Source organism: Pleurodeles waltl, chromosome 2_2 (genome assembly GCF_031143425.1).
Source record: "Pleurodeles waltl isolate 20211129_DDA chromosome 2_2, aPleWal1.hap1.20221129, whole genome shotgun sequence".
Lineage (NCBI taxonomy): Eukaryota > Metazoa > Chordata > Amphibia > Caudata > Salamandridae > Pleurodeles > Pleurodeles waltl.
The window spans coordinates 353,199,626-353,216,305 of record NC_090439.1 but is presented as its reverse complement, the minus strand read 5'-3'; the positions used below and the strand labels follow the sequence as shown (position 1 = coordinate 353,216,305).

The following is a 16,680-nucleotide window of genomic DNA, read 5'->3' as shown; positions in this document are numbered from 1 at the left end:
CATAATTGGTGTGGGGGAACATGCGATGAAGGCGGTGAGGGGAGAGGTAAGCTTGGTGCAAATAATTAAATTAAGTGAAGCGAAGTCTGTGATTACGCAATACCTCTTTTATCATACGAATCGCTGCAGAACATGCAGATTGCGTTAGTGGTTAATGAAGGGCCCCATCTGTGTCAAACCTCCCCAGGAGAGAGCCATGCAGCTGGGATAAGGTGTGGTTAGGACCCACACAGGATAATATATTATGCAATATGGGTGAGGTAAGGTGTTCTGCAAATCTACCTCGCTGGGTGTTCTGTATAATTTTTTTAAATGTGCAATAAGTTAGAAATCATCCTAGACCTATACTATAAATGTTGTCTAAGTCCGTGTACATCTTGATGGAACCGTCCTGAAATAGGTCACCTATAGTGTGTATCCCCAGCTCTAACCATGGTGTTAAGGTGTGTTGTGTTTGTAGTTTCCTTGTGCCTGGGATCCCTAACAGCAGAATCTTAGGCAAGTAAGGTGGAGTCATGTCCTTTCCACGCACATAACGGCTCCAACACCTACGAGTCACTTCCATCAAGTTATTGCCACGCAGGGGAGGGATTGTGCGATCCTGTAACCATGTAAGCAGGCCCACCTCTCCCAAACTGTCATGTATTGTCAGTGTTTCCATGTTGGGGGAATTTCTTAACAATTGAAGTGGCCACTGCAGTTGCACTGCTGCATAATACAGTTCGAAGTTTGGCATGCCCAGGACCCCTTTTGTAAGCGGCAGATGTATTTTAGTAAGTGGGACTCTCTGTCTACCAGTTCCCCTATATCAAACCAAGCATCTAGCCATTCAGGGTTCTAAAGAAGGAGCAAGGTAATACTAATGGAAGTTCAGTAAAGAAATATAACAGTCTGGGGAGTATTATCCTCTTCACAATCGCCACATGTCCCAAAGGTGACAGTGGCAAGGACCCCCAAAACAGCAAGCATGGCTTAATCGCGCATATCGCTTGTTCCAGATTACCTTCCAGTAAATTCTCCTTAGTATGGTAAATGTGGACGCCAAGGTACTTAAACGTGGAGTGGCACCATGGTAGCCTATGGAGTGGGAGAGCAGGCCGCAAGTGTTCCGGTACCGGAGTCAACAGGAACAAACAGGATTTTGACCAATTTACATGCAATCCGGAGAGATCCCCAAAATGATCTAGTATTGTAAGAGCTCTGGAAGGGACGATGTGCATTTGCGTAAGTATATTAATGAATTGTCTGCGTAGAGGGATACTATATGTTGTGTGCTAATGTCGGTAATCCCTCATTGTTGTGCCCGTAGTCAGAGCTGAGCCTCTAATAGCTCAACCGCTAATGCAAATAACAGCAGCAATAAGGGACAGCCCTGTCTGGTGCCAGGACATATGGGAAAACTTTGGAGATGACTTGGCCTGTTTTAACTCGGGCAATGGGATTGGAGTATAGTATACCGATCCAGTTTAAAAATCTGTGAACAAATCCCATATTACGTAAAGCCTCTTTTAGGAAAGGCCACATGAGGGTGTCGAAGGCCTTCTCAATGTCTAATGATACTGCAACTCTGTCACTGTCTCACTCCGGAGAGTCGGTCATTAACCTTAAGAGTTGTCTGATATTTAGGAAAGTGTTCCAACCTGGAATGAAACCTGATTGGTCCTCATGCACCAAGTGTGTCAGCAGCCAATTTGCAAGGACCTTGCCTAATATCTTGCCATACAGGTTGAGCAATGACAAAGGCCGGTAGGATCGCACATCTAGGGGGTCACGGTTTGGTTTGGGCAGAACCACAATCAGTGCCTCCCGTTGTGAGTCCGTAAGTTGCACTCGCAGTTGTGCTTCGTGTAGCCCTTCCAGAAATGATTTAGTTAATTGTCTAGCAAACGTATCATATTCCACCGGCAGCCCTTCTGTGCCCGGGGGTCTTAGTGCAAGCTAATTGATGCAACGCGGTTTGGATCGCATCAGTCTCTATAGATACATCCAGTTCTGTGCATTGTAATGGAGAAAGGCGAGCAAGGGGAAGCAAGTCAAAAATGGCAGCTAATTGTGTAGCTGGGGGGGGTCCGGTTTTGCCACATAAAGTGTGCTATAGTAAAGTCGAAAGGCATCGTTTATGGCATTTGAGTATTAACCACAGTTCCTGAGTCAAGCCTTATTGGCCCAATAGGAGCACGGTGCTGCTCGCCCCGGGTCAGCCTCGCCAGCAGCCTGCCGGAGCTATCACCCTCTGCGTGTGATCTAGAGAGATAATGTCGATAATCATAAAGGCGCAAACGCTCGTCTACCTCTCTGTGCCGGACACGTTGTTCACGGAGAGTATCAAGATCCGATGAACCCCGTGCTACTGTGCATTCTGTGCCGTGTAGGCGTTTTTCCATTGCTGCTAATTCCTGCACCAACATATGCCATATCTCTCCTGTGGCCGCGAGGCAATGGCCTCGAACCACAACCTTATTGACGTCCCACTCCACTGCATGTGTTGTGGCTGTCCTTCCATTTAATTCAAAGTATTTGGAAATGCAACCAAGCACTTCCTGACGAAAGGGATGATCCACTAGAATATCAGGCTGTAGATGCCAAGTAGGAATATGGGCCCGCTGTCTACCCCAGTGCATGTTGACCCGCAGTGGGCAGTGATCTAATAGCATCTTGGCTAGGTAGTCTGCACTCAAAGCGTTATGAGTTAGCCCAATAGGACTTAACAGCAAGTCTATAAAGGTATGCAACCCGTGGACTGAGGAATAGAAAGAGTATTCTCTGTCCTGGGGGTGTAAAAGGCGCCATATATCATGGAGCCCCCTATCAGACATCCAATGGCGCAATTTACTCACCATTGCCCTAATGGGAGCACTCACCAATGGTGGATGAGATCTGTCCATATCAACATCTGGTACACAGTTAGAGTCGCACCCCCCATATACAATTAGCCATTGGGTCTTGGAAGAGCGCCGGTGTGATTAACCTCAGGAAATCCCTCTGTTTCGAGTTGGGGGCATAAATTCCAACTATGGATAGGGGATTGCCATCTAGGGAGCCCTCCAACAGCACATATTTGTCCTCTCTGTCCACTGTAGAATGCTCAACTACATAAGGGACCTCTTGAGCCAACCATATCAATACTTCTTTAGCAAATGTCGATGTTGCCGTACCGTGCACTAGTCCACGCCATTTGGTTTTAATATTGTGCAGGTCTCTGTCTGTGAGATGTGTTTCTTGCAGGTTCGCAATGTGGCTCCTGTGATGCTTTAAACACATGTGTGTCCTATTGCGCTTGATGGGACGGCCATACCTCTAACATTCCATGTTACTACGCTATGGCTATCATTCTGCATGAGTGCATGATTATATGGTGCAATGTGTGTGCTATTATCTAGTGACTTCTCACCATAGCGAGAGACAATGAAACCAAGAGGTCCAGGCATCCCATCCACCATTCCCCCCCAACTGGTGCTCATCATCAGTGTCAGAACTAATACGACATTGGAAAAACAACAAACAATGCTCAACCCATCAGGGCTATGGCCAACAGGGCCTAGACCACCTAGTAACGTATCAGCACAACAGGTGCAATTAATGAAAATGTTGTGAACAGTGTCCTTTTGGAATTCCATTCGGAGTGGGGGGGAGCGTTGACGTATAAAGTGGTCATCATGTACCTGCCAGCCCTCATCAGTTACAGCAGTTTCCACACCCCCTCTGCTGGCTGAAGACGTATTCACCCGGGTCACCATTTCCCTCATGAGGACAGCACAACGGCTAGCAAATACAGCTGCAGGATGAGCAGTAGAGCAACACAGTGCTGCACAGGGAATGCAGGACCTGAGCTCCATCGTCCAGGTTTCTGAGGACCAGCTGGACCTTACTCATGATTTAGGAACAGAGTTATATCATCCAAAAGGAACCTGTGATATATTAGAGGTCGTTGGCTGTACGTGGGGTTACTTCCGGACCTAATGTTGAGGGAACAGTGGAGTCACTAGTGCGGCCATCGAAGAGTCTGAATCCGATGCTTTACCATCATGAAGGGCAGCATATGGATTAGATGTGGGTTGGGTTGCCTCAAGTAATGCCTGTGCCTAGCCCTCAGCTGCTTGCGCCCTGGAGGGGCACATCCTGCTGCCAGATCTTTCTTTACGCCTGGGCTGAGGTGTCAGCAATGCCCCCTCTGGAGGACCCTCACTGTGAGGTTTGACCAAGCCTTTGGCATGCAACCACGTCCATGCATCCTTAGGTGAAGGGAAAATATGTGTCTTCTCCTCGTCCACTACCCACAAGCGTGCCAGAAATAACAGACAGTAGGTGATGTTACATTTGCGCAGGAGCTGTTTGACTTTTATGTATGAAGATCACTTACGTTGCACCTCTAAGGTGTAGTTGGGGTAGGCCGTGATGATAGTATTATCAAACTCCCGGGGCCCAATGTGCTGAAGTTTTGAAGGATCAAGTTGGGATCTAAAAAATTGAGGAGACAGGCTATTAACGGCCTAGGCAGTGCTCCAGGTCGTGCTGGCCTTCCCGGTGTCCGGTGTGCTCATTCTATTGAGAAGAAAAGCAGTACCTCACTTGCTAACAGCGTGGTCTTCAGGCATTGTTCAAGGAATAATTCAGCATTAGATGCCTCCACTCTTTGAGGAAACCCTAGAAAACGAATGTTGTTTCTCCGTGATCGTCCCTCCGCGTCTTCTGCCCTGCATTGCAGAAAGGAGACCTCTGCTGTCAGCTGTGTCAACAGGTTCTGAAGATTTTTGCCCCCTGGTTGTACCACAGCCAATGAGGCCTCATTCTCAGACACCCTGTCAGCTAGTTTGCAGTTATCTACTCGAAGCAGATTGACCTCCTGTGCCACTGAGTCAATTTTTACCTCCAAAGATGTTTTAATGTGCAATACTGCCTGTAGGAGCTTATCAAATTGTGCAGAGTGTACCTGTAGAGTTTAATTCATCTGTTGGAGGGTCATGCATTGTCCTTAGCAGTGGTAGACAGGAGTGGCATTGCTTCCTCAGAAAGTGGCGGCAACCGCGCTGCTTTTGGTTCGACGATGATTACTGCCAATTGGATGAGTACTCCCACTAGTATGTTGCTCCCCTGTCTTATATTATCATCAACATGATGATTATGAACAAAGTCCAGTAGTGTTCTTGTAATAGGGGCCCTATTGTGGTCCTTCTCTCAGTTCTCATCAGTGTCCGAATAGGTTGCTTGGAAGAAGTCGTCCCCAATGCCCCAGAGCTGGGCTGCAATTTCCAGGCCTACAGTATTGTGTTGGGTATACACGATTTATCAACGGGCCCCGTTGCGCTGATCCTACAACTGAGCAGTTACCCACTATGGTTCCCTTGCCGGCATTAGTTCCACATCTTACGCAGCCAAAGGAGTCCATTTCCTTCTCCCTCACCCCCAGTTAACGACGTTAAGTTCTTAGGGGTCAGTCAGCGCATAACCACCCTTCCATGGGGCCTCGCTGCCCAGGCACGGTCCATCCATGTCCTCTCTGGAGGCGTTGTTAAGTGGCCAAAGGAGGGCCACCCCTCCGCTCTCAAAGGAGAGGCCCTGGACTCTAAATGACTGCTCACCATGAACCTGGGCCACGACAAGCACAGCTTGTTATTGCAGGGTAAGCGCGTGTGCTTCGTAGGGACTCCTCCACCTCACGTGCCTGGCAGGTGACGCAGCTCCTCCAGCTCACTGTGCACCTCACTCGCCTCCTCCTCCAGCGCCGTCGGTTTCAGCGTTCACAATCTCATCTGATCCCCATATTCATGCCAGCAGGCCGCAGCGGAGACCTGCTTTCTTTTCCCTGCTGACCTCGCAGGCTGCTTCGCCTCCTGGAGCGCCGGTCATCACCAATGGGCAAATTGAAACCCCACAGCACCGCTCCACTTGACTTGGGGCCATTAGGGCAGCAGCGCCGGCATCAGGGGGGTACGGGCAGAGTATTACGGCAGGATTACTTCTGGGCCAGGAGCAGAGCTATTCACCAAGTGTCCACTCTTGTCGCCATGTTGGCCACACCCCCCGAAATTAGGGTGACCAGATTTTGAGGAGCAAAAACCGGGACAGGTCAGACATAAAAGAAGGGCTCATGACTTTACACTCACTTTTATATCTGGCCTGTCCCATTTTTTTGCAGCACACACACAAACATTTACAAGACTATACATAAGGCAAAAGTGCAAATATCCATGTAACAAGGACGATGTCATGGAAAGCACTCGACTACTGCCCAGTGAGATAGCACTGCGAAATAAATAGAAAAAGTAGTCCAAAAATCATAGGAAAACATCGAGCCTCATATGTTTTGAGTAGTTGGTTGGTGTGCTCGAGGCGGTCTAAACAACGGAAAAGGCATGACATATGCATGCCTTTCACTAATTAAATCAAGGGAATTTTAAAAGGCAAGCCCACAAACCAACCAAACTGATGAGAGTGACATGGGCATGGTTATAAGCCCATAGAGAGATTACATAGGGACAAAGCGAATTGCGCTCGACCCTAAAAAGATCAGACACTAGGTTTCAATACTATTTCGCAAATTTTGTTTTAACCGGCATTGACATAAAAATCCAGGCCAGGCCTGTAAAAAAATAAATAATAATTGGCCGGCTAGCAACTCTAGCGGCACCAGTTCACCTGCACACAAATACAAAGGCAGACACATAGGTAGTTGTGAGGGCAGGTAGATTGCATGGGCCCCATGGTGGCTTGCAGCTCCTTTACCAGAAAGTTCCCTCAGCTCAAAACACGGACTGCCATACAGTCTGCGCTTCTCATAGGCAGCTTCCGGTCACATATCTTGCAGTTTAGGAGGGCCGACACCCAGTGCTCTAATGCAAAATGATGCACTACAGAATGTGATGAGAGGCCCCAGAGTCTCCCACATCTTACAGATATTCATTGGCCTTGGGCTACATGGGGCTCCGAAGGGTTCGGGAGTTCGGGTCCCCCACCCCCCGCATGGCAAGGGCCTGCGTTACACCTCTGCTGACGCCACATGCACTGAATGTCTGAGACCTCTGCCATAGAAAAACTGAAGGAGCAGCAGCTGCTACAGGAAAGGCATTATTTAGTGAGAGTGTCAGAGGCTGCAGGGAGGCAAGCACAAAGTGCCTCCAGGCCACTGCAGGATTGCCAAATACCCGGGCCAGAAATGCATTATAATAGCTTGATGAATTCTGAGGAAATGTGAGGGCCATTAAAAACCGGCCTTGACATTGGACCCAAATCCTTGCAACTTTGCAACATCCCATGAAAGAACTCCGGTATCCACATACATATGTTTGTGAGTATTATATTGCATGTGATTTCAAGTTCGAGCAGAGTGCCAAAACTGCCCTGTACCTGGCACTGGACATGACTGTGGGAAGTACTTTAAGAATGAACTGCTTCCAGCGAGCCAGACTGAACAAACAAGCACATTCCATGGTCTGAAGCCTTACAGAATTGTGGTTGTGTCTGCCCTGCCCTTGTTTGGATGTGGTAATCACCATTCTGTGTCATGATCAAAACCACTGACAATGCTAATCCATGCAAACAAAAGCCATTATCCTTCTCTGTTGGTGGAGATTGGTTTATTTGAAAGATATTTTACACAAGTAGCAGAGCTAAAATGAAGTGTTTGCACTTTGGTCCTGCTTGTGTACGCTGAATTGTGTGGGCCATTATAGGTTTTGGTAGTCACTGAAATCTATTTAGCAGATTTGAAAAGAGCGGTGAAAACTTCCGAATGCCTTTATCATGCTACGTATGGCAAACATCAAAGCAGGCACCCATAGACTCAACCAGACAATGGAGTGTATCCATATTGCGGCCTCAATGTTTACATTTGAATTAACACAAGAACACCAAAACCACAGGTGTCTTGTTTTCTTATATGTCCTCAAGTAAGATGGAAGTATTGTTTACATATATAAATAGTGATTAATGTAATTTTCATGCGATGGAATGTCTTTATTACACTGATTGACCTCTGCAAAATATCATTTTTGAATCATCGATCAATGCAAATGTCAGTGCAAAATTGCCCAGATACCAGTGGAAATTACTAGCCGACCAGTAAAATGCATGTGATCTGGCATATGGTGAGGAATGGGAACAAAATGTTGCGTGACTGTGCGTAGGTGTGAACGAACAGCTGTAATGCGGTCATTGGACAAAAGCGGACAAGCAATACAAAAAAAAATCAACCCTTGTTAAACCCGTTGCCTCAGCAAAGGAATTCACAAAATATTCGCTGTGAAACGAAAGAAGGAGAGCCCTACATTCTTAAATCGCTTGCCCATTCATTTATTGATTGTTGATATACTTTTTGAGTAAATTTGTCATTCCCCGCGCCATTTTGTGGACTTTTCGCCCATGGTTGGCCGAGTGCTTATACATTTCAGTGTGTTTGGAAGATGTGCGTAGTCCCTGTGGAAATCTGTAACAAATTGCGCAAGTGGACAGCAGGTGGAAGTGCGTGAGATTGTCAGAAGTTGTTGCAAATACACATGAAATATCAAAATTATCTGGATTGTTAATCTCTAATCATTAAATAATTAAATGCATGGATCTTGGGTAAGGGTCGTGTGTCAGCCAACACTTCGTTGTACATTGAAGGAAATGGAATCGGCCGACAAGATGATAATGGCGGCAAGGAAAGATAGTGTGAAGGGTCGAGGAGGGCCGGGGTGGATTCTGGATGCTACTGTGAGAAATCTCACACGGGGCGTGGGAACACGCCGCCTGCCCGAGAGATGAGTCCTTCCTTAATTTCTGCAACATCACCGCTCGTTCTGGAGGCGGGACTGAACAGGCCCCTAACCTCCCGAGGCACCTCATCTGTGGGCAGACGGAAGAATCCCTCTCAGGTCGTCCTCCGAATCCGGACTTGCAAACAAAGAACCCGCTATACCTTAGTCTGCCTTCTCGCGGTAATGTTAACCTGAATGCAAAAATGCATCAAGGCGAAATGGGTTTCATTAAAGCACCCTGAATTTGGAAGCGTTAGAAATGGTTTTCTTCGACCAGAGGTGGCAGACAGACTTTCAGCAAGAACATGAATGACCGTGCTGTTCAGGTAACGTCGCCAAAGCCCTTCGTCCTTCACTTTTCCGATAGGTTTGCCTGCGAACAAACTTCTTCTCCTTTCGTGTCTCTCCTTCGCGCTCATGCTCATGGCGGCTGTGGAGCATTGAATCAGCTCGCTTATATCAACTGTTTTACGTTTCGTTTTCAATTTATGTGGCAAGAAAAGTCTAGTTAGAAATTTACAGCACTAATAATAGCTCTAACTAGAGCAAATGCGAGACCCATTGCATTGCAAATGCTTGTTTTGTTTTTGGTTCAACTGTTTAGTACACCAAAGATTTGCTGAGATGTGTCAGACTAATACCGTTGTATATTTCTGAGTCTATGTTTATATATTATTGCTGCCTAACATTGATGTTTTGTGTTCTATTACTCAATGAAGAAATCTAATTTAAAAAAAACGTGTTGCTAACTTCAGTATTGTTTTCCAAACTTTTCAGAACCACAACCCAATTTTAAGAACTACAAACGTTTGCGACCTACCTAGCTTTAAAGGACATGAGGCAGGCACATTTTTATTGTAACTAAAGCATGGTGTGGTAGCACACTGTCATTAATAGACAGCATATTTTCCATTGAAATAACCACTAAGGGCCTGATTCTAACTTTGGAGGACGGTGTTAAACCGTCCCAAAAGTGACGGATATACCACCTACCGTATTACAAGTCCATTATATCCTATGGAACTCGTAATACGGTAGGTGGTATATCCGCCACTTTTGGGACGGTTTAACACCGTCCTCCAAAGTTAGAATCAGGCCCTAAATGTGCCCAGATGTACAGTTTTACTGATAAAACCATATTACATACAAATGATAATGTGTGAAAATTGGGCCTCAGTGAATATTTATAATTTGTGCATCACCATTTGAAGTGTCTTGATTGTATTAAACTATTTGTTTCCCTTACACTTTAGAATTACAAAAAGGTGCTACATTATTGCTTTCTGAACTGCTGAATATGTACAGTTTGTTGACAGGTTTTTATTTACATTTTGTTTTGTGTTAAAAAATTTGATATCCTACAGTCTTTCCTTTCCTACTGTCTGCACCACAACAAGATTGTCAAATAATTCACTTTACTTTTCCTTCTCTGACTGCAAAGTGAGGGGAGTTTGTAAACACCATTCCAGTGTTAAAACCATAAGCAGCAATTTGTCAGAAGACATACCTGACATATGACCTCTGTCATTAACCCCTTCTGTGCCTTGGACGAGGTGAGCTCCTCGTCCTCCACCTGGGAACCGGGGGGAGCGCTAGCGCTCCCCCCATGGGCCCCCCACCCACACCCCCCGGTCGTGAATAGAAGGGGGAATTCCTTCCCCTTCCCCTTCCACCCCGACCCCCCGTGACATCAGAGCGCATTGCGCGCTGATTGTCACAGAGGCCTCCTCAGCGCGCTCCGAAGAGAAATGCAAAGCATTTCTCTTCCGATCACGTGGAGGAGGCTGGATAGGCTTCAAAGGGAAGGAAATTAATTTCCTTCCCTTTGAAGTTTCTCTCAGCGTTTCAAAAGCTGGATTGTAAAGCAATCTGGCTTTTGAAACACCCACTAGACACCAGGGATTTTATTTTTATTTGGAAATTGGCATAAGGGAGCGACCCCTTGGGCAAGGGTCGCTCCCAGGGGGGGGCATTTTTTTTTAAGGCTTCTAGGCACCAGGGATCTTTTAAAAAAAATTTTTTTTTTAGAGGTGGGGAGTGACCCCTTAGGGAAGTGTCGCTCCCCTAGTGGGCAAATTACATTTAGGCCATTTCTGCCCACCTTGGGGGCAGATTAGCCTATTTTTATGAGGCCAATCTGCCCCCAAGGGGGACAGAAACCACTAGACACCAGGGAGTTTTTTTTTTCTTTGAGAATTTCACGCAAGGGGAGCGACCCCTTAGGCAAGGGTCGTTCCCCTGGGAGGCAAATTTATTTTAGGCCATTTCTGCCCCCCTGGGGGGCAGATCAGCCTATTTTAAATAGGCCGATCTGCCCCCAAGGGGGTCAGAGACCACTAGGCACTGGGGATTTTTTGTTGTTGTTGTTTTACAGATGGTGAGCGACCCCTTAGGCAAGGGTCACTCCCCTGGGGGGAAAATTGTATTTAGACCATTTCTGCCCCCCTTGGGGGCAGATAGGCCGATTTTAGGTCAATCTGCCCCCAAGGGGGGCAGAAACCACTAGGCACCGGGGATTTTTCTTTTTTGCGCCAATGTCCCGCAAGGGTCGCCCCCGGAGGGGCTTGGGGGGGGGGGAATTTATTTCTGAGGGCAGAACGACCTATTGTTATTAGGCTGATCTGCCCCCGGGGGCAGAAACCTCTAGGCGCCAGGGCAAATTTTTTTTATGTTTGTTTTTTTAGAGATGGGGAGTGACCCATTAGGCAAGGGTCGCTCCCCTGGGGGGCAAATTGTATTTAGACCATTTCTGCCCTCCTTGGGGGCAAATCGGCTGATTTTAGGTCAATCTGCCCCCAAGGGGGGCAGAAACAACTAGGCACCGGGGATCTTTTTTTTTTGCACCAATGTCACGCAGGGGGAGCGATCCCGTAGGCAAGGGTCGCTCCCCGGGGGGGGGGGTTAGGGGTACATATTTATTTTAGGCCATTTCTGCCCCCCTGGGGCCGGCTAAGCTAGAGGCCAAAATCCACAGGTAGGCACTTTGTAAAAAACACCTCTGTTTTCTGTGAAAAAATGTGATGTGTCCACGTTGTGTTTTGGGCCATTTCCTTTTGTGGGCGCTAGGCCTACCCACACAAGTGAGGTATCATTTTTATTGGGAGGCTTGGGGGAACGCTGGGTGGTAGGAAATTTGTGGCTCTTCTCAGATTCCAGAACTTTCTGTCACCGAAATGTGAGGAAAATTTGTTTTTTTAGCCAAATTTTGAGGTTTGCAAAGGATTCTGGGTAACAGAACCTGGTCAGAGCACCACAAGTCACCCCATCTTGGATTCCCCTAGGTCTCTAGTTTTCAAAAATGCACAGGTTTGGTAGGGTTCCCTAGGTGCCGGCTGAGCCAGAGGCCAAAATCTACAGGTAGGCACTTTGCAAAAAACACCTCTGTTTTCTATCAAAAAATGTGATGTGTTCACATTGTGTTTTGGGGCATTTCCTGTCGCGGGCGCTAGGCCTACCCACACAAGTGAGGTATCATTTTTAGGCCATTTCTGCCCCCCTGGGGCCGGCTAAGCTAGAGGCCAAAATCCACAGGTAGGCACTTTGTAAAATACACCTCTGTTTTCTGTGAAAAAATTTGATGTGTCCACGTTGTGTTTTGGGCCATTTCCTTTTGTGGGCGCTAGGCCTACCCACACAAGTGAGGTATCATTTTTATCGGGAGACTTGGGGGAACGCTGGGTGGTAGGAAATTTGTGGCTCCTCTCAGATTCCAGAACTTTCTGTCACCGAAATGTGAGGAAATTTTTTTTTTTTTGCCAAATTTTGAGGTTTGCAAAGGATTCTGGGTAACAGAACCTGGTCAGAGCCCCACAAGTCACCCCATCTTGGATTCCCCTAGGTCTCTAGTTTTTAAAAATGCACAGGTTTGGTAGGTTTCCCTAGGTGCCGGCTGAGCTAGAGGCCAGAATCTACAGGTAGGCACTTTGCCAAAAACACCTCTGTTTTCTGTCAAAAAATGGGATGTGTCCACGTTGTGTTTGGGGCATTTCCTGTCGCGGGCGCTAGGCCTACCCACACAAGTGAGGTATCATTTTTATCGGGAGACTTGGGGGAACGCTGGGTGGTAGGAAATTTGTGGCTCCTCTCAGATTTCAGAACTTTCTGTCACCGAAATTTGAGGAAAACGTGTTTTTTTTAGCCACATTTTGAGGTTTGCAAGGGATTCTGGGTAACAGAACCTGGTCAGAGCCCCACAAGTCACCCCATCTTGGATTCCCCTAGGTCTCTAGTTTTTAAAAATGCACAGGTTTGGTAGGTTTCCCTAGGTGCCGGCTGAGCTAGAGGCCAGAATCTACAGGTAGGCACTTTGCAAAAAACACCTCTGTTTTCTGTCAAAAAATGGGATGTGTCCACGTTGTGTTTTGGGGCATTTCCTGTCGCGGGCGCTAGGCCTACCCACACAAGTGAGGTATCATTTTTATCGGGAGACTTGGGGGAACATAGAATAGCAAAACAGGTGTTATTGCCCCTTGTCTTTCTCTACATTTTTTCCCTTCCAAATATAAGAGAGTGTGTAAAAAAAGACATCTATTTGAGAAATGCCCTGTAATTCACATGCTAGTATGGGCACCCCGGAATTCAGAGATGTGCAAATAACCACTGCTCCTCAACACCTTATCTTGTGCCCATTAAAGAAATACAAAGGTTTTCTTGATAGCTATTTTTCACTCTTTATATTTCAGCAAATTAATTGCTGTATACCCGGTATAGAATGAAAACCCACTGCAGGGTGCAGCTTATTTATTGGCTCTGGGTACCTAGGGTTTTTGCTGAACCTACAAGCCCTATATATCCCCGCAACCAGAAGAGTCCAGCAGACGTAATGGTTTATTGCTTTCAAAAATCTGACATTGAAGGAAAAAGTTACAGAGTAAAACGTAGAGAAAAATTGATGTTTTTTTCACCTCAATTTCAATATTTTTTTTTTTTCAGTTGTTATTTTCTGTAGGAAACCCTTGTAGGATCTACACAAATTACCCTTTGCTGAATTCAGAATTTTGTCTACTTTTCAGAAATGTTTAGGTTTCTGGGATCCAGCATTGGTTTCATGCCCATTTCTGTCACTGACTGGAAGGAGGCTGAAAGCACAAAAAATTGTAAAAATGGGGTATGTCCCAGTAAAATGCCAAAATTGTGTTGAAAAATTGGGTTTTCTGATTCAAGTCTGCCAGTTCCTGAATGCTGGGAAGCTGGTGATTTTAGCACCGCAAACCCTTTGTTGATGCCATTTTCAGGGGAAAAACCAAAAGCCTTCTTCTGCAGCCCCCTTTTCTAATTTTTTTGAAAAAAAATAAATTTTCACTGTATTTTGGCAAATTTCTTGGCCTCCTTCAGGGGAACCCACAAAGTCTGGGTACCTTTAGAATCCCTAGGATGTTGGAAAAAAAGGACGCAAATTTGGCATGGGTAGCTTATGTGGACAAAAAGTTATGAGGGCCTAAGCGAGAACTATTCCAAATAGGCAAAAAAAGGCCTGGCACAGGAGGGGGAAAAGGCCTGGCAGCGAAGGGGTTAAACCACAGCCAATATGATAAGCTAAATGCAAAAATTAAAGGCATCTTTCTTTATTGCTTCAGCTTTCGAACCACCAAAAATCGGTTCAGTCTCACATTTTGGGTAATATTGACCTACCAGATGTTTGTGTCGATGTTTGTGTCAGTGAGTTTAAAAGCCGCTTCTGACACCTACTTTGGTGTGTAGGCTACAAGTTCTTAACAACAATTTGAAAAGGTGGAAGTGCACTATGAAATGCTTTACAGAAATATATTTTTATTATCACGTGTAACAGTGGCCATAAAGCATTTTAATAATGCCCAATGTCATTCCTCCAGCTTTGCACAGACTGATACTAGCTAAATAAATCCCTTTGGACCAGGAGGACACAGCCAGCCTGGCACATAGGTAGTATTACGATCTATGCCTGTGGATATTTGCAGACTTGTGACACTGAAAGATTTCATTGGAGGGAGCAGGAGTTACTGTCGGTGAATGACACAATGTTTTTTAAGATAGGATGCATGAAGTTCCTGTTCGGATTTTTATCTAAACTAAGTTTCCGAACATCATACAAAGAAACAACCAGTTTCCCTAAAATGCAACGTAAAATAGTGTATAAAGGTGCATTTCACAATTAACTTTTTCTACATTAGGTATATAATTTTCCTAGTAAGAAAATGTTTCCGTACTCCCCTCTCCCAAATAGACATTGGGGCGTTCCTTTACCCTTTAAACTCTGCCTTTCACCCTTGACCCCTTTCCCTTTAGATTTTCCTTTTTCCTTTCCCTAACCACTTTCAACCCCATCCCCACCCACCACAAAATGCGCTTCTTTTCATGAAGTATGTATGCTTTGCAAATGCATCAACAACACAAAAATATAGGGAACTTGGTGGACAGGCCGGTCTGGCCTATTCAACTGATGATCAGATCACTGCTGCAATGGTCTAATTTGGGTGTACGGTATGGTAGTGGCAGCTGTGTACTCTGGAAGGGGGATTCCTCCTTACAGAATAGGTGGTCTCACACACATTATAGTGTCATGCTTCATCATTTGACCACCTATCCCCACCCAGGTAGGATGGGACCACTTGGGCGGACTCAACCTCGTTGTTGAAGGAACTCTGATGGACATTTTAATTTTATGGATAGGTCAGCGAAGTAAAGATAGAAAAAAGTGAGGAATAAAAAGTGAGAATTGGGAAGTAAAGGCTGTTGAAGTGAGGACATCCAAGTGTTAAAGGCAGTTACCCAGAGATGTTTTAATACGTGGGCAACATGGACTTTGGCCCATGGCCCCAGCCTTAGAGGGGGGCACTGTTCTGCAGAGAGTCTTACCCTGATGACCTCAAATAATTATTTAAACAGATTGTTTTAAATACCATTTTCCTTTAATTTATGCTTGATGTGGGTGATGTGTTGGCTCTATTACAAGCATTATGCAGATAAATGTGTTTAGGCTCCATGCAACATCCATAAAAACAGTTTCTTCTAGATCAAAACAGGACCTCACATATGAGAAATGTGAGGGCACCTCGGAGATTATTCACAGTAAAATTGGTGAATACTCATAAGACACCTCACTGTGAATATTAGATGTAAAATCATTTAGAATTTGGAGGTGTGTGCCTGTTCACTGTCAGTGCTGATTTTCAATCATAACAATCAAAATGGTTCTCAATGGGCCCCTCAACATACGTTTGGCATATGCCCCTAAAATCCTTAAGATGTCCCTGCAGTTATCCTTTCCATTCGATAAACACCAGGTATAAAAAATATATATATATTTTGCTCTATAATGAAACATATAAGGAGCATTATTCAAATCAGATTAAAAATAGAGTGCAAAAATTTATTATTCAAATAAATGTTCGATCAAAACCTCAGTACGAGATAATTCAGTAAGAAGTTAAGTGAAATGCCCTCCACACACAGGAATATATTTGGGATGGCAACGTCATCCTGGGACGTACTGACGGCTAAGGCCCTTTCCTTCCTCCCAAAAGCACTCCTTTTAAATGATAGGGCAACTTCTCATTGGTTGATTTAAGTGAGCAAAGGGTTTATGCTACGTGTCACGAACCTTCAATCTGAAAGTGTACTTCCACCTTGAGGACCCTTGATACCCTATAAGCCTATTTCAAATTATTTGTTCTACTGTTTGTTTATAACAGTTACTTCTCTGCTCCCTGCATTACTTTCCTCTACCTTAGGTAGAGGGCTAATCATAACGTGGAGCATTTTACAGAGTAATGAACATTTCCTTTATTGGTTACTAACAGAAGCCCAGATAGGTGTCATAATCTGAAAATTCCTATCTCCTGAATGTGTTCATCAATCCGATGCAGTTTTGCCATTTTTGTAGTTCATAGAATAATAAAGCTTGTATAGACTCTAATCTCCCAGTTATATATTAGTGGAGTATCTCAGCGGGTAAATGCCATCCATG

The 16,680-nt window shown here is 45.4% G+C and overlaps 1 protein-coding gene across 9 annotated transcripts in view; it reads left to right on the top strand.

Moving 5' to 3' along the window:
* The window catches only part of RIPOR2 (RHO family interacting cell polarization regulator 2), a 445,875-nt gene that overhangs the window by 164,289 nt on the left and 264,906 nt on the right, over positions 1 to 16,680 (top strand). The window contains exon 1 of one of the 9 annotated variants that reach the window (XM_069219862.1): positions 8,932 to 9,061. The exons of the other annotated variants lie outside the window; for them this stretch is intronic. The gene's annotated coding sequence lies outside the window, so the exon portion shown is untranslated. Of the gene's footprint in view, positions 1 to 8,931; positions 9,062 to 16,680 lie in introns of those variants that run through there. 9 annotated transcript variants of the gene reach the window in all.